The sequence below is a fragment of the Glossina fuscipes genome, unplaced genomic scaffold, assembly GCF_014805625.2.
Source record: "Glossina fuscipes isolate IAEA_lab_2018 unplaced genomic scaffold, Yale_Gfus_2 116, whole genome shotgun sequence".
In the NCBI taxonomy this organism is placed as follows: domain Eukaryota; kingdom Metazoa; phylum Arthropoda; class Insecta; order Diptera; family Glossinidae; genus Glossina; species Glossina fuscipes.
The window spans coordinates 4,020,313-4,041,065 of NW_023998459.1; positions in this window are offsets into that span (position 1 = coordinate 4,020,313).

Genomic DNA, 20,753 nt, shown 5'->3' on the forward strand with positions numbered 1-20,753 from the left:
GAGGAGATTCTTGCGAAATGCCATTCTTTAGCGGAAAGGTATCAGAAAGATGATTGTTGATTCTAACTTTGAACCGCCGATGCGACATGAATGATTTGATGTAGTTGAAGAATTTGGGTCCAACATCCCATGATTTCAAGAGGCTTAAGATAACATGAAGACCAACTCTGTCAAATGCTTTTTCGAAATCAATAGAGAGAATTGTTACGTGATTTCGTTCGGAAATTGCTTTGCTTGTGAAATAATCAATATGTAACAGAGCGTCGATGCACCCTCTATCCCGCTTGAAACCAACTTGTTGCTTTGTTATCAGGTTCTTGGACTCAAGAAACCAAGATAATCTAGATGCCATAATCTTCTCTAAAACCTTAGAGAGGCAAGATAAAAGAGAAATTGCGCGATAATCAGATGCGATGGAGACATTTTTTGACTTTGGAATTGGAACAACTGTTGCCAGTTTCCACATGTAGTGTATATGGCTACTCAAGAATACCGTATTATATAGGTCCAGTAATTTCTTTTTACTAGACTTAGACATAGCACTGATCATTTGGTATGAGATGCGGTCTAGACCAGGTGTCTTCCCCTTCAAATTGGAGAGACAACTTCCAAGTTCTGAGGTAGATACGCAATTTTCCAGGAACATGGCACATCTATCGATGTTATTTGATATAAGATATTGGAGGCCTTTTATTTTCAATGAAAGCACTGGAGAAGTTGCTGTCAGAGGAGTATTCGCACCACACTTTTCCAAAGTAATTAGAAATCTCATCTGCGTCAGTTAAAGTTCCATTGGGAGTGCAGATGGCAGAAATTTCGTTCAGGTTTGAAGTCCCATTAAGTCTGTTGATTTTGTTCCAGACAGCTTTCATTGATGTATTTCTGTGAATTCGTCTCGAGAAAAGTTCGGGGGAAGTACGGAGAATAAACTGTAGAGTTCTTGCTGAGAAAACGATTGCGAAGGTGGAATATAGAGCGAAAGCACTGTAAATTTTATATTTAACATTATTTGTATCGCTACGGCTTGTGTATTTGAGCTTCAATTTATGCGTTTGTGAGGTATACTTGATTTTATAAAAATATCTACACCTTGTTTGGAATATGAGTTTTGATCAGCATTCGTGAAGTATCCAGTATATGATTTGGGTGGAATAGGATTAAAAGAGCTTCTACAATGGGTTTCTTGAAGCGATAAAAAGGTTGGATTAAAATCACTTATGAGTGTACGGAGTTCATCAAAATTATTAATAAGTCCCTTAATGTTCCATTGTAGAATTTTAAAACCTTTATTTAATTGTAATGACATGTAAGCAGAGTGAAGGGAGGGTTAAGTTGACATGTCAGCGTCTCCGCCGAGAAGGTCGCTATAGGAATTTTTCGTGAATGATTTATTCTTACCAGCAGAATAATCTGTACTTAGGTGATTTGGTACATTTGAAGCGCAACGAGTTGGCGCACGTGAATAATTTGAAATTGAAGGTTGATTAATGGATGAAAGAATGGATTCATTACCACTTGTGATTTGTTGAGTAAAGTTGAGAGCTGGAGATTTTGGAGAATTTGGTATATTAGGTTTTATCATATGTGTTGTTGTTTTAATTTTTTCAATATTTGCAGTTGCTTTGGTTTTTTCAATATTATCTTTGGCGGCTGATGTAACTGGTTTCGCAATATAATTTTTGGTTAATGGTGGAACAGATTTTTCATTGGAAGCAGTTGGAGTTAAAGTCTTACTAGGGTCGATTTGCGAGGCAACAGCAGCATAGGTATTACTTTTGCCAATTCCATGGGCTACAGATGGATTTCTTTCCCGGTATGTGCGTCGCGCTTCACCCATGCTACAGTAATTTTCTGTTTTGATTTTTAATATTTCACGCATCTGTACAAAACGTGGGCATTGTTTGTCTAACGCTGAGTGTTGATCATTGCAATTTATGCAGAAACTACGGGTACAGCTTTCAGTATGTGGAGGATGACCACAGTTAGCACAAGATGCAGCGTTAGTGCATCTTTTTGCCGTATGACCCAGGCGTTGGCAATTTTTACACCTCATAGGATTTGGGATGTATAGTTCTACTTTACATTTATACCACGCCACATCAACTGTTCGCGGTAATCGATAGCGATCAAAAGTTAAATTAATTCTTCCTGAAGAGAGCGTGTTTTTCCGTCATCATTCAGTTTGGTTAATTTATATACTTCAGTCACTCCTTGAATGCCCATTTCGCGAACAATTTCATCTTCCGGCACATGCTTTAAGCAAGGGGCATAAATTACGCCTCGAACCGAGTTAAGTTTCTCGTGTAGTTTAGCTGAAATAGCACATAGATTAGCTAAAGATTTGGCCTTTGGGATGTATCACTTAATAGATAAAATCTATTCGAGTTTTTGTCTGGCGGCCCCGGGGCCATTATGCCTTATTGTTGTCTATTGCTTATTATTTGTGAAATAACCACTCACTTGAAAAGGCTTGTGAACTGTGGAAGAAGGTTGGGAACTACTAAAGAAAAGTGTCAAATGTTTTCAATTTTTTTTATTTTGTTTTTTTGTTTTCTATTTTTTATTATATATAACGAAACAAAAGCACATACGCGATATCCGCGTTAAAAAGTTTTAGCAATAACACTGAAAAGACAAGTTAAATACACAAAAACACCGAAAACACCGAAACAATTGAAAAAACGCAGACGAAAAGAAAACACGCACTACACTGAACACAAGTCGACTTATTTTGTTCCTTTGATGTTGTTATTTCTCCAACTGATGCTAGCATAACGATTTTACAAATCCTTTTGCTATAAAAAAAGCCGTAGATAGATAGATAAATCATTTCAGCACATATAGACTCTATCTCGATTCCACTCGATGGGAATTTACTTGTCCTTGCTGGGAATCCACGCGCAACCGAAAACCTCGAAATCATTAGCTAATTTATGTGCTATTTCCGCTAAATTACATGACAAATTGAACTCAGTTAGAGGCATAATTTATGTCCCACGCTTAAAACATGTGCCGGAAGATGAAATAGTTCGCGAAATAGGCAATCAGGAAACGACTGAAGTCTATAAATTCACTAAATTAAATGACGAAGGAAAAACGCGCTCTCCTAAGGAAGGATTATTGTGACCTGTGATCGCTATCGGTTACCGTAAATTGTTGATGTGGCTTGGTATAAATGTAAAGTGGAACTGGACATTCCAAATTCCATGAGGTGCAAAAACTGCCAACGCCTGGGTCATACTGCAAAAAGGTGCACCAATGCTCCATCTTGTGCTAACTGTGGTCTTGCTCCACATACTGAAAGCTGTACCCGTACTTTGCAATGATCAACACTCGGCATTAGACAAACAATGCCTACATTTTATACAAATGCGTGAAATTCTAAAAATCAAAACGGAAAAATATTGCAGCTTGGGCAAAGCGCAACGCAAGTACCGGGAAATAAATCCATCTGGAACCCGAAGAATTAACAAAAGTATTACCTACGCTGCTGTCGCCGAGCCTAATAAGCCTTTAACTCCAACTCCTTCCAACTAAAAACCTGTTCCACCACCCGAAGATAACAGTGAAAACATCAAAACAATAGCAAATACTGAAAAAATTTAAACAACAACACGTATCCTATAATTTAAATTCCCCAGAACCAATAGCTCTCAACTCTAGTCAACAAATCACAAGTTGTAATGAATCCAATCTTTCATCGCTTAATCAACCTTCAATTTCAAATTAATCACGTGCACCCACTCGTTGTGCTTCAAATGTGCGCAGCCACCTAAGTACAGATTATTCTGCTGATAAGAACAAATTATTCACGCGAAATTCCTACGGCGCCCCTTTCGACGGAGATGCTGACATGTCAACTTAACCCACCTACCACCCACTACAATTAAATAAAGTTTTTAAAATTCTGCATTGGAAAATTAAGGGACTTATTAATAATTTTGTTGAACTCCGTACACTCATAAGTGAATCCAACCGTTATATCCCTTCAAAAGACCCTTTGTAGAAGCTCTTTTATCCTATCCACCCAATATAGTTCATACTTCACGAATACTGTTCAAAATTGATATTCCAAACAAGGAGTTCGTGTTTTTATAAAATCAAGTAAACCTCACAAGCGCATAAACTTAAGCTCATACGTTCAAGCAGTAGGGCTTAAACATAAAATTTTCAACATTAGAGCTTTCGCTCTACATCCCACCTTCGCAATCATTTTCTCACCAAGAAGTCCACAATTTATTCTCCGTACTTTCCTCCCCATTATTTATATGCGGCGACTTTAACAGCTGGAATACCATTTGGGGCTCAACAGTGAACAACACTCGTGGTACTGTTTTAGAAAAGGCATTCATTCAAAGCAATCGCTGCATTTTATATGATGGAAGACCAACGCACTTTTCAACTCATCACACTTTTCGCATATTGCTTTAACATGTTGCTCTCCCTCACTTCTTCCTTTAGTTTCCTGGTCTAGTGTAGTGAAATTAAATGTTCTTTGGTTTATTGGATTATTTTAGATTCTTTATTTGTTACTTTCGTTTAAAATACTTGCTTATATTATGATGTATATAATGTATGGTCAGTATCTTATATAGGAAATAACTTAATGCTAACTTAAGCAATATAACTAAAGTAGGTTATCGCTTAGAATAATAACGTAAGCATATAATATTATATTAATAGCTTGTTACTAGAATTACACTATCTTAACTAGGTTAGGTGTAAAATGTAAACTTAGCAATAACTTGTAAATTGCGGTAGAGTGCGACAAATCGATAATACTACACCTTTCCTCTTGGGAAGAATGATCTTTAACAATGAATGATCAGGTTTATCAATTATCGATGTTATTGCCTCTACCGTAGTCTTATAGTGTACATATATTTTGTGTGTGGTTTTTATAAATATTTATGTATAAAATTTGTTTGTATTACAAAAAAAATTTCTTTTATTTACATAGGGTTCTTATACATAATTATGCTTTTACAAAACAAAAATTTTGTTTCTGTAGGTTTCTTATACGTACTTATATATAAAAAAAAAATTGTTTGTACAGTTTATATTATTATTGTGTGTCTGTGTAGCTTATGTATATTTTGTTTGTGTAGGCGCCTTACACTTAACTCATGAATCTTCGTGATATAATTTCAACCTATTCTTGTGTGTGATTTGAGTTTTATTTTTATTGTCTATTATTTTAATATTATTATTATCCTTAATTTCTATGACCTTATACGGTCCTAAATACTTATTCTGTAACTTATGCCCTACTTCATTTCTTAGGAGTACTAGGTTGCCTACTTCTAGTGGGAAATTGTTAGTTTTCCTGTCGTAATTTATTTTTTGTTTTTCTTTTTCCTTATCTAATAGTAACCTAGCGCGCGCGTATGCTATATCTAATCTATATTTAGTCTCTTTAGCGTAGCCGTCTATGTTATATACTGGCTCAATGTTTTTCTTGTGATCTGTTAATTGGGTTGGTGGCCTTGCGAATACTAGTTCGTTAAAACAATATTGAAAATATTTTATCCAAATATCCCAATCATTCAATTCAGCCGATATATATGAACGGATGTACTCATTCAACGTTCGGTGGTTGCGTTCCACCGTGCCGAGTGTCTGATGGTGGTGGGTTGTTGATGTTATATTGTCAATTTTGAGGTACTTACATAGATTGTTCATTAGTGCATTCTTGTATTCGGTTCCTTGATCCGTTACAAGTGTTTTCATGGGCCCGCAGTTTAGTATGAAGTTCTCGAAGATTGCCTTTGCTACGGTTTTAGCACTTTTATCTGTGACCGGAATTGTCACTAAATATTTGGTAAGGTCGCAAATTAGTGTTATCGCGTATTCATTACCTTTTTCTGTCCTTGGTAATGGGCCTATGGTGTCGACTACAACTGTGTCGAAAGCAGTTGCTGGTGTTGGGGTTATGGTCATAGGAGTTTGGGTATGGGTTGTGATTTTGGCCTTTTGGCATAGCGAACATTCTTTGACATACTTGGCTATTGTTTTTGTCATTTGCGGCCAGTAATAGTACCTTCGTATTTTCCACAAGGTACGTGTGATTCCAGTGTGACCCCCTTCTATTGGGTCATTGTGGTATTCTTGTATAATGGTTTTGATTTCGGGCTTATTATTTTTGTCTATAATTGTCATCTCTTGGAGTGGCGCTATTCTTATATTTTTTAATATTTAATTGCCCATTATTTTAAATTGGTTCTGCGATACGGATTCGAAAATCCTTTCGCTTGATGACACTTTGAATTTCGACAATTTTATTATACCAGCTTCTGTTTCAAGCCTTTGGAAAAACTGACCTAAGTCGAGTTTTCCATTGGTATAAATGTCGTTTATTACGAATTTGGCAATTATTTTCCTCCCATGTTTCATGCAACATTTATCGGAGTCAAATTTTAATTGCACAAATTTCCGTACGTCATTATTATTAATGACTCTATAGACTTTGGGCTCCGCATTCTTATGTTCGCTTACTTGTCGCTTTTCTGTGCAGTTATCTTTCTGCCGCGTTGCAGATTTTGTCGCTACCTTATATATTTTGTTGTTTATTTCATTCAGATCTTTAATTGTTATTCGCGATAGGCCGTCCGCTACTTGATTATCTTTCCCATAATTCGTATGTTTCCTTTTAAGTTGTTTTTTTTTTTTGTAGCATAAGGAATTTAATCTTTTGTGGAACAAAGAATTTAATCATCTTCAAATCTAAGTGAATAGATCCGAGCGAGTTAGTAGTTCCTGGATGATTGCCAATTATTTTCAAATATTAAGACCATGCATAGTTTGATGTATTGACCTTTGGATGCTGTGTCTGCTTGAGTTGTCGTCTGTACCCTATTTCCGAAACTTGTTCTTGGAAATCTACTGTCTCCACATCGTCCCCTGATGGGAGAGGGTGGGCTTGTTCATAATATATCGGCATGAAGGATGATTGCCCTTTGCCAGGTTCTGGGATATCGGTGTCTTGCGGGGGAGGGGTCATGTGGCTAGTGTGTATTTTTTGGAGGGGTTGCTCTAGACAGTTAATGTCTCATTGGCCTGCTTTGGAGAAATTTTTTTTTTTAGCCCCTCCGTAATAATGCAAAATTTGTAAAATAAGTAGAAAAGAATAGTTTTCTTTCGTCCTTTTTCTCAATACACGGAGATATTTAAAGTAATCTGCTTAATGTTTTCTCCTTTTTGTTTTGTTATCTTGTAGTGTTTATATTAACGACGTTTCTATGTGTGAGTTTTTATAAAATATAATCCTATTCTGACTCTTAAATTAGACCCTTTATATATTTGTATGTATATAAAATTGTTTAAAAGCACTGTTTTACACTTAAATTGTATTGGAATAATTAAAAAAGTATTACAAATGAACTTTAAATTTGTTAATAAAAGTTATATATATGCACTGTTAATTTATTATTCTTAAGTAATAGTTATATTATAATATAATTAATTATAAGGTATCTGCATCTCTGCTATATTTGCTAGAGTATACTTGCGGTGGATGTATTGTTGATCCCTCGTGGTTGCTTTCGGCAGCTCTGGCTATTGTTGAGCTGGCAGCTTCTTCCAATTGTGGAGTGTCTTGACTTCCTGTCATGTTTTTAATTTCCTTTTGTTTGGCTGTGTCTATTTTTAGATTTCTCGTATTTGTTTAATATTTAATTGCATATTTATGCATTACCACACAGCACTTCTGGCCACTTTAGGTTTTTTTTTTCAGTTAATGTTAAGCTGGAATTTACTGGCTTTCTTTTCCATGTAAGTGTTTCAAAAATGTATTTCACTTTTCCTTTTGTTATTTATGTTTCAAAATCTGATATTATTGAGTTTAATCTAGATTTTATATAAATGAATTTCTTGCACTTTTTATTCTTCTGCTTTTTCACAATACTAATATATATTTCATAACTGGACTAAGTCCGTTAAACACGAAATTTCCTTTTTTTTTTTGTGTTTTATTGTAAATGTTTGCTTCACTTCTATTTTTAATTATATATGTTTATATATGCGAGTTCGTGGAGCAGCTTTTATTTAATTTTCTATTTGTGTTTAGTCTTGTAAGCTTTTAGGTAAAGTTTTTTTTGTTGTTATTTTATTATATATATGTTTTTTTTTTTTAAGGGTTAATAAAATTTTCAAAAAAAATATATATTTATATTTTTTTTTTTTTTTTTTTTTAAAATAGTTTCTTTTTTTTTTTATGTCCTTTATTTTGCAATGTTGGCCTCCAAATATAATTTTTGGGAAGGTGCGACTAAAAGTAGCGCTGGAGGTATGAGGGACTTGTATTTAAAGCACTCAGGACTCGCCAGGCCTTAACGTAGGTCCTGCTTTGTCTCTATATTATATGTTTAATTCAATTTCGCTACAGAAAAGTTCATTTTTCTAGGATAATCCAGGACGCCAGTGAAAAAAAAAAAAATTTTTCCACCGACGTCCTGCCACGGCCGCCATGTAGTGACACTACTTAGAAATTAAATGTTCTTTGGTTTATTGGATTATTTTAGATTCTTTATTTGTTACTTTCGTTTAAAATACTTGCTTATATTATGATGTACCTAATGTATGGTCAGTATCTTATATAGGAAATAACTTAATGCTAACTTAAGCAATATAACTAAAGTAGGTTATCGCTTAGAATAATAACGTAAGCATATAATATTATATTAATAGCTTATTACTAGAGTTACACTATCTTAACTAGGTTAGGTGTAAAATGTAAACTTAGCAATAACTTGTAAATTACGGTAGATTGCGACAAATCGATAATACTACACTAGTTATGATGATTTACATAATAGTGATCACTTTCCAGTCATAATCGATATTAAACTTTCAATGTCCTCTGTTGGATCAAGATTGACTATGTTTTGATTGCTTATGGTAATAGCTGCAAATCTGATATCAACATCCTCAAACCGGTCTATCACCAAGCCCTCAGAGCGAGTTGTTGGGACGACGCCTATAAATAATATTATAATTGAAACTGGTCTCCCAGATTTAGAAAATAGACTTCATGAGTTAAAAGTTAAAATAGTCCCCAAGCTTCTTAATTCAAGCAAATCTACTCTCGGTGAAGACGTGAGAGAGATTATTATTGCAAAGAAAACTCGAAAGTCCCCAAATTTGACATTCAGCATTATATTTTTTTTGCCGAAATTTGGCACTCTCTCTTTGGCAATCTCTCTCTCTTTTAGTACCACTTGATTCTTATTCGTCGATGTCATTCAATACTTAGTCCATGCTGTGCGCATACGCAAAACAATCGTGACCCATGTACTACGTAAAACTGTTACTCTCAAGCATGCCTAAGACTGAATTTAATGTTTTCAAATTTCTGTTTAATTCTTGGCCGGAAATTGGAGGAATGAGCGAATAAGCGTAGTAAACCCACATATCAAAAAATTGATATGTATGCATATATATACAGAGATGAACAGAAGCAAAAATTGAAGTATCGGCAGTTTATGATAATAAGTTGTGGACAATGGATAGCAGATAGTATAGGAATGTGTTTCTCTAGTAAAGTCAAGCCATTCAAAATTTTTGACCTTATCTTTTTGTTCGTAAAACTGAAAAGTTTTGAGCACGCACCATGTTTCATATCTTTTTATATCTTAGCATCATTTTTCGTATTACCGAGTACTGCTGTTGTCCATGTTGTGTTTGAGAGCTAATCTACCACAAATATTATAGTTGAATTGACGCTTCCTCTGCTAAACGTTTCTGGTCCTCAATACGACGTTTCTTATCTTAAAGCATTTTCAATTAGTAAGAATTTTTCTAAATCGCAAAGAAACGGAAAAATTTTTTCGGTACCCATTCCAAAACATTAAGTTTCAAACCAATTGTATAAGTTATTGTCAAGTCTGGCGTAATCCCAATCGTGTGTATGCATTTGCTCAATACCTATATAAGCATTACATACAACGACGTGAACAGTCGTAGTTCGTGGAAAATACGAAATCTAATGCAATTAGGTTTCGCTTTTAAGAAATTTTTCGCTGTTACCTCACATACGTCTGAGCCTGATCCCAACTGGGTGCAAACGGGCGTATTTTATTGGAACCAATTCTTTGTTACAAAAATAAACCAGTTAATAATAACTTTAAATAGCTTTTATAAATTTTTATTCTGTTAATAAAAATACAATTTGCATGCATTTGTAAGCCAATGTCACATTGGTTATAGAGATATCAAGATTTTACTTTGCCGCAGCAGAAGAATAACTATGTATCTGAAAGTTAGCTTACATTTTCGTTTTTCGACTAGTTTGGAATCACGTATATAAGGATTCATCATTGCTTGATGACTACAATGTAAAGAACAATCAATTGGAAATGTTTTTAAAATATTTTTAAATAATCTACCATTATTTTGATGCCAAATTGTATGAAAATTAATTATTAGTTATTATTAATTAGTCATTTTGGCCTGCAAAACTTACAAAAATTTTCAAGTTGTGTATGTTACTTGAATATAGAAATATAATTTTTATTCTTGGAAACTACTACGCGCATGTAGATAAAAAAGATGGTATTCAGAGTACATATTGTAAAATACAATGTGAACATATTTTTTTAAAGATTATTAAATATATTTGTTTTTTTTTTTGTTGCCCTTCTTTTTCTTTTTTTTTGCTTTTATTTTAGATGAAATTTTGATAAAAACACATACGTTGACGCCGCAGAAAAACTGTATTTTCCAGGCTTAAGCGAGAGTTCCTCGCGTCGTCCAGCTTGTTTGATTGGCTTACCGCGCCTGACGATAGTGCGTTTATCTTTTTGCGGCTGTTACAGCAACATCCCTAATAGCATTCCGACTTCGCATCCCCATGCTGGCAAGAGCTCCTTCATGCATGTATTTTTTTGTGCATAAGGGCATTAAAATATTAACGTGTATATAAAATGTACGCGGTGGTTTTTTACAAAAATGTTTGTACACGAATAAGACCACGTGCAATTTATAACAGAATGTTTTTAGAGACTTGTGGATATGTGCATTAATATCTATATGCTCGCATCGTCTTTGCAAAATTTGTCTAGCACTCACATACGAATGTTAATAATAAATACGGAGGAATTTAATTAAAACTTATTTTAATCAAATCAGTTTATTTCATACTATGATACAATATATTTATGATATAATATATTTGTTATACTTTACAATTTTTCTCAATGTTTTTTTTTTGTTTCTTTAATACCATTTTTTTTCTTTTCTTTGCTTTCTTTTTCTTTTTGTTCTTATTAAATAGACCACGTTATATCAATAAAATAGTTGTAGTTGTAATGTGAAAATCTGAGCAATTTTTGGCCGCATATACTTAAATTTCTAATTCTAAAGCTTTTTATTGGCAACTTCTTGAGTTCTTATAAATAATTTTTACAATTTCTTTATTTCATTTAGTTAATTAATTTTTCTTCCAAACACCCTTCTTTACCCGTGTAGTTTTTTTTCTTTACTCCAATGACATTTACTTTGCCAAGTTGTTGTATTTGTGTTATTTTTTTTAACAAATCCTTTTCTATTTTTTTATTATAAAACATCTTTCTGCTAAAACTTTTCATAATACTTTATTAATACTTTACGACTATTTGTTTATAAATGTCATATTTTACCAATAACTTTCTACATTATTCACTTATTGATAAAAAAAATTCTTTTTGCTTCTGGTTTAACTAAAAAAAACTCCTCTTAAGATCTTTCTTTAACAAAAACGAATCCATCTCTCATTTCGATCTCTTTGCTTTCTACAGAATCTTTGTCAATACAAACAATTAAAATGACAGACCAATCTGTCAATCGGCTGCTAATGAGCAATGTTACTACCATTATTGATAACAAAAACACAATAAATCCGTAATAACCGCTTAGCTGGAACTTTAAAATCAATTTTGGACCCTCTTGTTATTTAGTTCTCTGATATCACCCATATATCTGAATTAAATCTATTCATTCAATGGGTAAGAGCAGCAAAAATCGTGTTGTCACAAGATTTAACCTCATACCTACTCGACTTGGTTCGGCAATCAAACTAAATAGTCCCATACTTTCATACGAAGCATGAATGCTGTGAGTGTACAGATTACATTTTGTTTCATGCAGGCAGAAAACAACAACAAAACCAATAAAAACGCAACACAAACATGAAAAAAAATAAACAATAAAAACAGTTTATAACTGCTTGACAAGAAAAAAACATACAAAAAATCCACATGGGTTATTTAGGTTCTGTCTGAATTTTTGATGTCTAAGGGTGCTGATTAAAACATGGGGTTGACGTGAATGTATGTTAATTTTTCTTACTCATTTTCTTATTAAAAAGTAAAGGGATACCACTTAAGCACGTTGTTTTTCGGTAATTTGGCATAAAGTAATTATATCCTACTCTTCCAACGGCATTAGATTGATGCAACATTTATTTCGCAAATTTGAATGGCGGTTCAAAAAGAAATTGCAATAATTTTCAATTACATTTCATGTTCAGAAAAATAACCGTTTGAAGAGCTTACCTAAAAACTAGATCTGAAGGATGCAGCTCTTTAAAAAACTGAATTTGGAAGAGCATCGGAGGTTAAAACCGAAATCATTTGAAATTCGGAAAATTTTCTATCTGAAAAATATAATTGAATGCTTTCGTATTTATCTGGAGTACTTACTAGCAATGAGATCCTAACTGAACGCTAACATTAGCTGACTGAACACTAATCTCTCGATCCGTACTAGTTTGTTACAAAGGAAAAGGAAAAAGTTTATATTTTCGCCCGAAGCAATAGATAAAAATTTTTACTCATTTTATTAATTAAGGATTCAGCAGTAGGTCTTGCCAATCGATTTTTAATTATTCCCCCTAAATATTTGTACCAAACTTTAAATGCGTGTCTGTTAAAGGCAGTAAATTGCAACGTTTCGCCTATCACGGCCTGATCGATCTATTTTCAAATTTAAGACCACCTTAAAACCACCCTGGAGGCGGACCTGCTAGCCACCGACACCGTGCAAACAATCGACAGATTTATGAAATTAATGGATGGGCTGCTATCCAGGCCTACAGGGTAAGCCATGGCCTCTTGGAGAGGTTTTTCTGCAAAATAGCGCCACTGCGGAGAAAACGTACCAGACCGGCGATCGAAGTAATGAGGCTGATCAAACGCCTAATTAAATTGCAAAAAGATTTTTGGGACAGCGGACAATCTACCACCGATGGTTACCATCTTATAGAGCAGATGGATTACACGACGGAAGATCAGGCCGAAGAAAATTTCCTGCCATTCGGCCTGGACGGGGTGATATTCGGCGATGTAGTCAGCGGACAAATAAATAGAAAAGAGGGGGACTACATCCGGCTGCTCACAGGCTACGGAATAGCCCAGTACATACGTGAGCAGCTGCATTGCCAAGCATGTCTAGAAGACATGAAAAAAGAAGATGCAAATAACCCGAGAGACTTTGCCACCAAAGCCCACAAATATCTAAAACTCAAATTCGCAAAGCCTGAAGTATATGACGCATTTCGTAACGTCTGCGACATATACAAGTTCGTGGTGCCGAAACATATGGTGGAACGCGACATCGGCAAGCGCCTGCTGGTAATAATCATAGCACGGGTTGCCTTTTTCAGGAAAGCAGGCTGCTGCAATAACGGAGTGACGCACCGAACAAATCTGGGCTTCGTAAACAATGTGTTGCTGACTGGAATAAACTGGGTTCAAGAAACTGTCACAAATGTGTCATCGTTTTGAAGGAACATCGGGCGGAGAACGTAGCAAAGTAAAAGTAATTAAAATTTAATATGAATTCTTATAAATTATTATTTTTTTTTTTTTGTATTTCAGGATGGAAAAAGTCCGCCCACGATACAAACAAAGAAAATCGTGTATTAAACTAGCAAAGTGAAGATAAATATATTATTATATATATATACTTATATACTAACTCTAAAAGAAAAATTTCCACATATCCCTCTCATGTTTCTTTTGATGGCTCTGATTCCTCAGATGATTTTGAAATCTCAAATCTATTTGCTGAGTATTTCCGACGTAACTTTTCGATTGCTAATTTCGATTTATCAGCAAACTACCCATATCCTATAACTAACTCGGTTTCAATACCTAACTTGGTTATTTGGGAAGATAATGTTTTTAAAGGATTTAGTTCTCTAAAATACCGTCTAAAACCCTATCATGTTTTCAAGGCTTTTTCTAGTGGCTCTCGCACCGATGTTATTTACACTGATTTAAGCAAAGCATTTGATATGGTTAACCATAGACTACTTATCTTTAAACTCCAAGCCTCTGGTTTCCCAAAAATGGATAAGCTCTTATCTGCACAATAGATTCTTCAGGGTTTTGTTTAACTTCATCACCTCGGATGAATTCCCCCTTACGTCTGGCGTACCTCAAGGAAGTCACTTAGGTCCCATTTTATAAAGTTTATACATTAACGGTCTCCCATCGGTGGTTAATTCCAGCCAGATCTTAATGTATGCTGATGATGTGAAACTGTTTTCTTCCTTCTTTGTTGAATCGCAATCACATCAGCTTCAAGGTGATTTGGATACTTTTGTTGCATGGTGCTCTTTGAATCTGCTGAAACTAAATCTGAGTAAATGTAAGAAGCTTTCATTCTCAAGAAGAAAGTCATTCATTACTGAGTATTTCATAGATTCGCATAAGTTGGAGGACGTTGATTCGATCACAGATTTAGGCATTCTATTTGACCACACGTTTTAACTTGCATATTGAGCTCTCGTTAAGCAAAGCTAGGTCCGCGCTTGGCTTTATAAAGAGGTGATCAAAAAGAGCTTGATGATCCTTACATTATCAAAAGGCTGTACATGTGTTTGATTAGACCTATACCTGAGTGTGCCTCTGTTGTGTGGTATCCTTAATATAGGTACTACGTAGATTCAATTGAATCTGTTCAAAAGCAATTCTTGCTGTTTGCCCTTAGAAATTTAAATTAGGATCCAATTGCCTCTCTTCCTCCTAGGTTGCTTCTGCTGTCCTTACCGTCTCTTGAGAAACGTAGGTTTGTTCTTGGCGTTTCCTTTCTAATTAAAGTAATAAATGGTGCCATTGACTCGCCTCTCTAGGCACTTTATCTTGGGTAAGCTTAGTCAGTGTAAGTTTAATTATGAGCTGTTCAATCCGCTCAGAGTCGTTTGCAAGAACCTAAATGACGTCTACCACTTATTCTCGTTATCGGACTCTTTAAAGTCCATTAAAGCAACATTGCTTAATACGCGCGATTTACCTATGTCGTATTTAAATTAGCTTTTATCCTTAAAAAGTCCTTACGTTTCGAAAATGAATTATTGACAATTTATTATCGGTTGCCAGGCTTATGCATGTTTGCGATGGTTTAGGGGTTAATTTGCAATTTGGATGTAAGTGTGGCCCTATGCTGATAGTGTACATGCTTTTTTTTCTTTTTTCTTCATATTTGTTTTATTATACTTATACTAAATTTTATTATTAATTAATATAAGTTTTGCATTAAGAGCCAATTGAACTCGACAGTTATTTGTTTAGTTGAGTTTCTAGTATAAGTGGAATAAATAAATAAATAAGTAAATAATATTTATTATATAAATAAATAATATATATAAAAAAATATTATTATATAAATAAATATTATTTATTTATTTCTCCTATTTTGTATAAGAAAAAAATGAAATTCAACTCTACTCTCATCGCTTCATGTCGATGACGATTCGCTACATGCGAAAGGTAGGTTTGCATTTATCTTTACTTATTATTATTACAATTTATTCATTTCTTTTTATTTCATTTTAGATTAAAAAGCAAGAATACGTCTCCACGCATCGCTTCAACAGAATGCGATACTTTCATATGCCAAATGGTAAGTCGTGGTCATCTTTATATATAAAATTTATTAATCACAATATTTTTCTTTCGCAGATGTCAGCAGCCCGGCACACAGCGGTCTTACACGCTTACATGTTTTGTTTATTTGTTTTATATGTATGTTATGTATCATTACGTATGTATATATTAGAGGGGCTTTTATTTATTACGTATTATTATGTATTATTATGTTTTATTATTATTTATTATTATTGTAAATATTATTGTAGTTTTTAGTTAAGTTTATAATGGTGTAGGCCTACAGGGGAGCCATCCATTTAAAAGAATTGGCAACTCGCCTATCACGGTACCTCGAAGGTGGTGTGGAAAACCGTGCCAGGAAGTCAATATAAACTATCATTTATTCGAAACTCGTTTTCATTTTCTCATTACAAAAGGCGAAATAAACCAGACCAAAACAGCATAAAATTGTTTTTTCATTAATGTTTTTTTTATTATTTTCTCTATTTATTATTATTCTTAGACACTGGTTGCATACAATTTCTGAGACTGATCAAATGAGCGATCCTGCACATACAATTTCTTCATACAAATTTGGCGACTTAAGAGACTGATTAAATGAGCTAATAAAATGAGGCGACGGAGGCGATAGCAACAAATTTATAACAACATTACTAAACTGACTGGGTTCGATATGGTTGTAGAATCTATAGCATACAATGCTAGAGTATTCAAATGATCTCCTTCCACTTTGTACTGGGTTCAAATATTTGCGACTTTCCCTCCTTCTTCAGGTTGTAGCACCTCTTTTGCTTTTCTTGTAGAATACGTCAGCGACTTAGTTAGATTTTCCAAATACCAAACACTGTAATGCTGTTCCTCGCCCTCCAATACATTTAGTTGTATTTTTTTAGGAAAACCGTCGAACTTCGGTAAATTGTCATTGGCCAAAACTCTAGCGATTATCCACTGTCATCTAAAAAGAAATTACAAAAATTGTAACGGGTGTTATTTGTAGCTGGTGTTCCGCTCAGGCCTGTCCAGCGGTCCGTTCCAAGAAAATTTGTTCGTTGAGTTAACGGAACCTTCGTATTTTGGTGTTGGATCAAGTATACATTTATGGAATCCAGGACGCATACAAGATGGCCTTATTTGCGACGTAACGTGGTAAAAGAAAAAAGCCAACACGCATTGAGTGGGCAGCCTTGCTTTCTCTTTAGCGAGGAAATATAACTCGTGTACGACTGTGTTGCGAAAATAAAACTGTTCGTTCAGCTCCTGCTGAACAAGTAAAGGAAAGATTGCTGGTTGTGCGTTGCTTTTATAGCTGTTAGTTGCCGCACCAATGCTTTGATGTTTAGAGCTTCCGCCACGAGGTGTGTTTACTTAGGAAACTAGCTTATTGAAAGCTATATTCGTACTGTAAAACGAAGGCATACAGCGTTGCATTATAATTTCGGGTGAAAATAACAGGCCTAGAATTTTTAAGATAAGAACTTAAAGTTTAGTGAGCTTAACTAGAGTTAGTTAATTTTTATTTACATTTACATAATAAATCTTTTAGCGTTCGGACCGGGTAAGGAAGTCTGCTTCCTTACATCTCCCCTGACGACAGAAACGAACAAGTATCTGTTGTACCACAGATCGAGCTCTCACGACGCGAAACCAAACGCCATCTCGTAAAACAGAACTTCGCCCACGCTTGCCCATACAGCGAAATTCGGCTACCAGCTCTTGATAGACGCTTCTATCTTTCGGCAAGGCTTGCCATCCGGGGTCGTTGTGTCATGGTGGTAACAGCTTTCGCTCATCGATAGGCGGGGATTCTTCGATGATTTCGTCCGAATCGTCCGAATTTTTATCCAAATCGACGGGAATCAAAAACCCGAGGCATACGCCTTCTTCATCTGGGGCTTGGTATGCCGTCTCTGATGTGGGTGATGTCAACGTGCCATATGCGGTGATATCCTTGGTCACGCCGTGGCTAGTTGTATCCGGTACCGACATTCGAGCTACTCTCGCGATCTGCTGGCGCACTTCTTTACCGGACCCATGGTCGCCAGATTTCCGGGGCGGCCTTTCAATTTGGGCATCTCACCTCGATACCCGTTTGCTTTGGCTAAAACGGAGATGTCGTGAGCGAGCCGGATCTGGGCATCCTGAGATGTGCACCAATTCGTTAGTAGATCAACGGCATCCCACGGCTCATCAAGCCTGCATCTATACATATTCTCGAGGGTGTGTAACTCGCAATCGTTCAGATTATCCTGCTGTGGAGTTTCTACCATGGCTGCGGGAAGAAAAATGTCGTTGAAATTCACTTCGACTTTGTATCGGCTTTGATACTCTCGGCAGAGGAATTTACGGACGTTTTCGATGATTTCAACTTCCGGCACCACGTTTTTTTTGGAGCCGACTATGTGTACATGGCTGGATTTGCCCTGATTTACTCCAGGCTGGCTTACGATTACTAGTAACCAGTGCTTGCGCGTGCAGGTGGGTAGCATCAATGCTGGTATGTGAAAGAGGTTGATGCGGCGTGTCCACCTGTGAAGAATGTCCCAATGTTGTTGGGAAATTTGTGTACACAAAGGGGCTCATTATACCCACGCGATCTCTCAAGGTTTTATAGAGATGGAAAATCGGCCACTTGGACCCATTAGGATTGGCCGTTGAGTTTGCTGCTATTGATCTAATTCTTGTTGTTGTATAGTTTGCTTCGCTGCTTAGTTACTTACTTGAAAAATTCACTGTTGTCTCGAGAATGATCACTTGTAATGCCGTGCAGCTATTACGTTGTCTTGCATTCTTTGCATTGAAACAGTATTTGTGTGCAAGAATTCCAGTGCGCTATTTGGGTACCGTTAATCCGAGTAACGGGGCTTAAGTTTTATAAGACTGAGCATGTTTTGCTTTCTTCGATTTTTATAGCAATTGGTTTTGTAAAACTTTTTTTTCCTCTTTTTTTTTTTTTTTGGTTTCTCTCCTTTATCTCTTTATTTTATTTATCTATTTATTCTCGTTTTTTTCTTATTGATGTATTTCTTTCTTTTTATCTATTTATATACACATTTATATATATATTTATTTTTTTACTTATATTTTCGTTTTTTTTTTTATTATTATTATTGTTGCGTTTATTTTTTGTTGTATTTTTTTCTTATTTCATTATTTTCTTTTTTAATTTTATTTTCTACCCTTATTTTTTTTTTTAATGCTCTTTTTTTTAACATAGCCTATATTCTTATTTATTCTTCGGGGTGGTTCGGTGCGTCACTGCACTCCCGGTGCTTAGACTATTTGGTGGCTTCCCGTTTTTGGTACTATCCAGTCGTACCACTGCTCGATGCTCGATGTAGAAGCGGTTTAATGGGCTTTTCCGATTGGTTGTTTCGCTGCTTCCTTACAAGATGTAGTTTTTTGGCGAGTTAATTTCTTTTTGTACCGTTTGCTGATGAGCCAAGAATTGTTATCATGCCTAGTCCAATGTTTTTCCATGTAAACTCTTTTACTGAAGTGCCCCTATACATGCGAATGATAGGTCGATGCGGGAAATTTGAAATAGACTGCCATGATTTTCATTTCATGGCCGCAACCTTAGAAAAATATATCTATATATTTGTATAAACACAAAAACATTTCGATTGCTTACTGCGATTTCGTTTAGAATGCGTTTTCCTTTCAGATTTATAAAAATAGTTTCATTTTTCACTAGATGTGAAAAATACGCGTTGCGTCACCTTCTTTCTCTTCAACAACTTAGTTTATTAAACATCACACTAATTTTTAATTTAATTTTCGTAAAACTACTTCTTTCTTTTATATTTTATTTCGATATTTTTATATGTTTAAAATTTTTTTTGCATACTTCGTACAACTTCTTTTCGCACCTGGCTTTAAATTCATAAGCATAGTTTTGATGAACGCAACTGTAACGTTTTAACATGTGAGAATAAGCGTCCACATTTGTTTACAATTTTTAATAATTGTTGAAGTATTTGTATAAAAATTGCAAGCAACTGAGAATGAGCGTATAAAAATTTGCCGCCAACTGAAAATGATTCTCAATAATTCCAAACATGTGAGAATAAGCGTCCAATTTGTTTACAATTTTTAATAATTGTTCAAGTATTTGTATAAAAATTGAGAGCATCTGAGAACAAGCGTATAAAAATTTGCCGCCAACTGAAAATGATTCTCAATAATTCCAAACATGTGAGAATAATCATCCAATTTGTTTACAATCTTTAATAATTGTTCAAGTATTTGTATATATATTTTTGTGAGCGCGATGCTCGTCTATAGCGGTTTTCTCAAGAACTCGCCACCATAATGACAGTTTAATAGATTTATTATCTAGTTTGTCATTACGAAACTATGAGTGGAGAAATTTGGAGTCTTTGCACTTTTCTATATTTTCTTGGGTTGTAATTTCGACAAAAAATTATTGAGAAGACAAATCTCAAGTTCAAGTCTCTCTGAGTTAACATATAGGTTAGTGAAAGGTTAATTTTCCTGTTAATAATTAAAATATAAGATAGTAAGAAGTTAATAAGAAGATGTTAATAAAATAATTAAGTTAATAATGATTTACTAGCAATTATATTAAAATTCATTGTATAAAAATTTTAAATTAGGTTCAGTTTTGTCTTGCATTTAAAAGAGAGAACGCTTTAATTATAGTTAGCTTATTCTCTTACTAGGTAAGCGTATTGAAACTATCAGTTGCACTCCCAACAAGAAAACTTAGTTCCAATAATATTTCAATGTGCGCTAGTGATTTTAGTACAGGAAATGTACTCATGTTTTTGTAATAATTGCCTAAAAACTTCTGCTTGTTTTCAATAAATTTGCACCGTTTTTTTCATTTGGATGGATTAACCATATAAGGGTTCTTATAATAAGTGA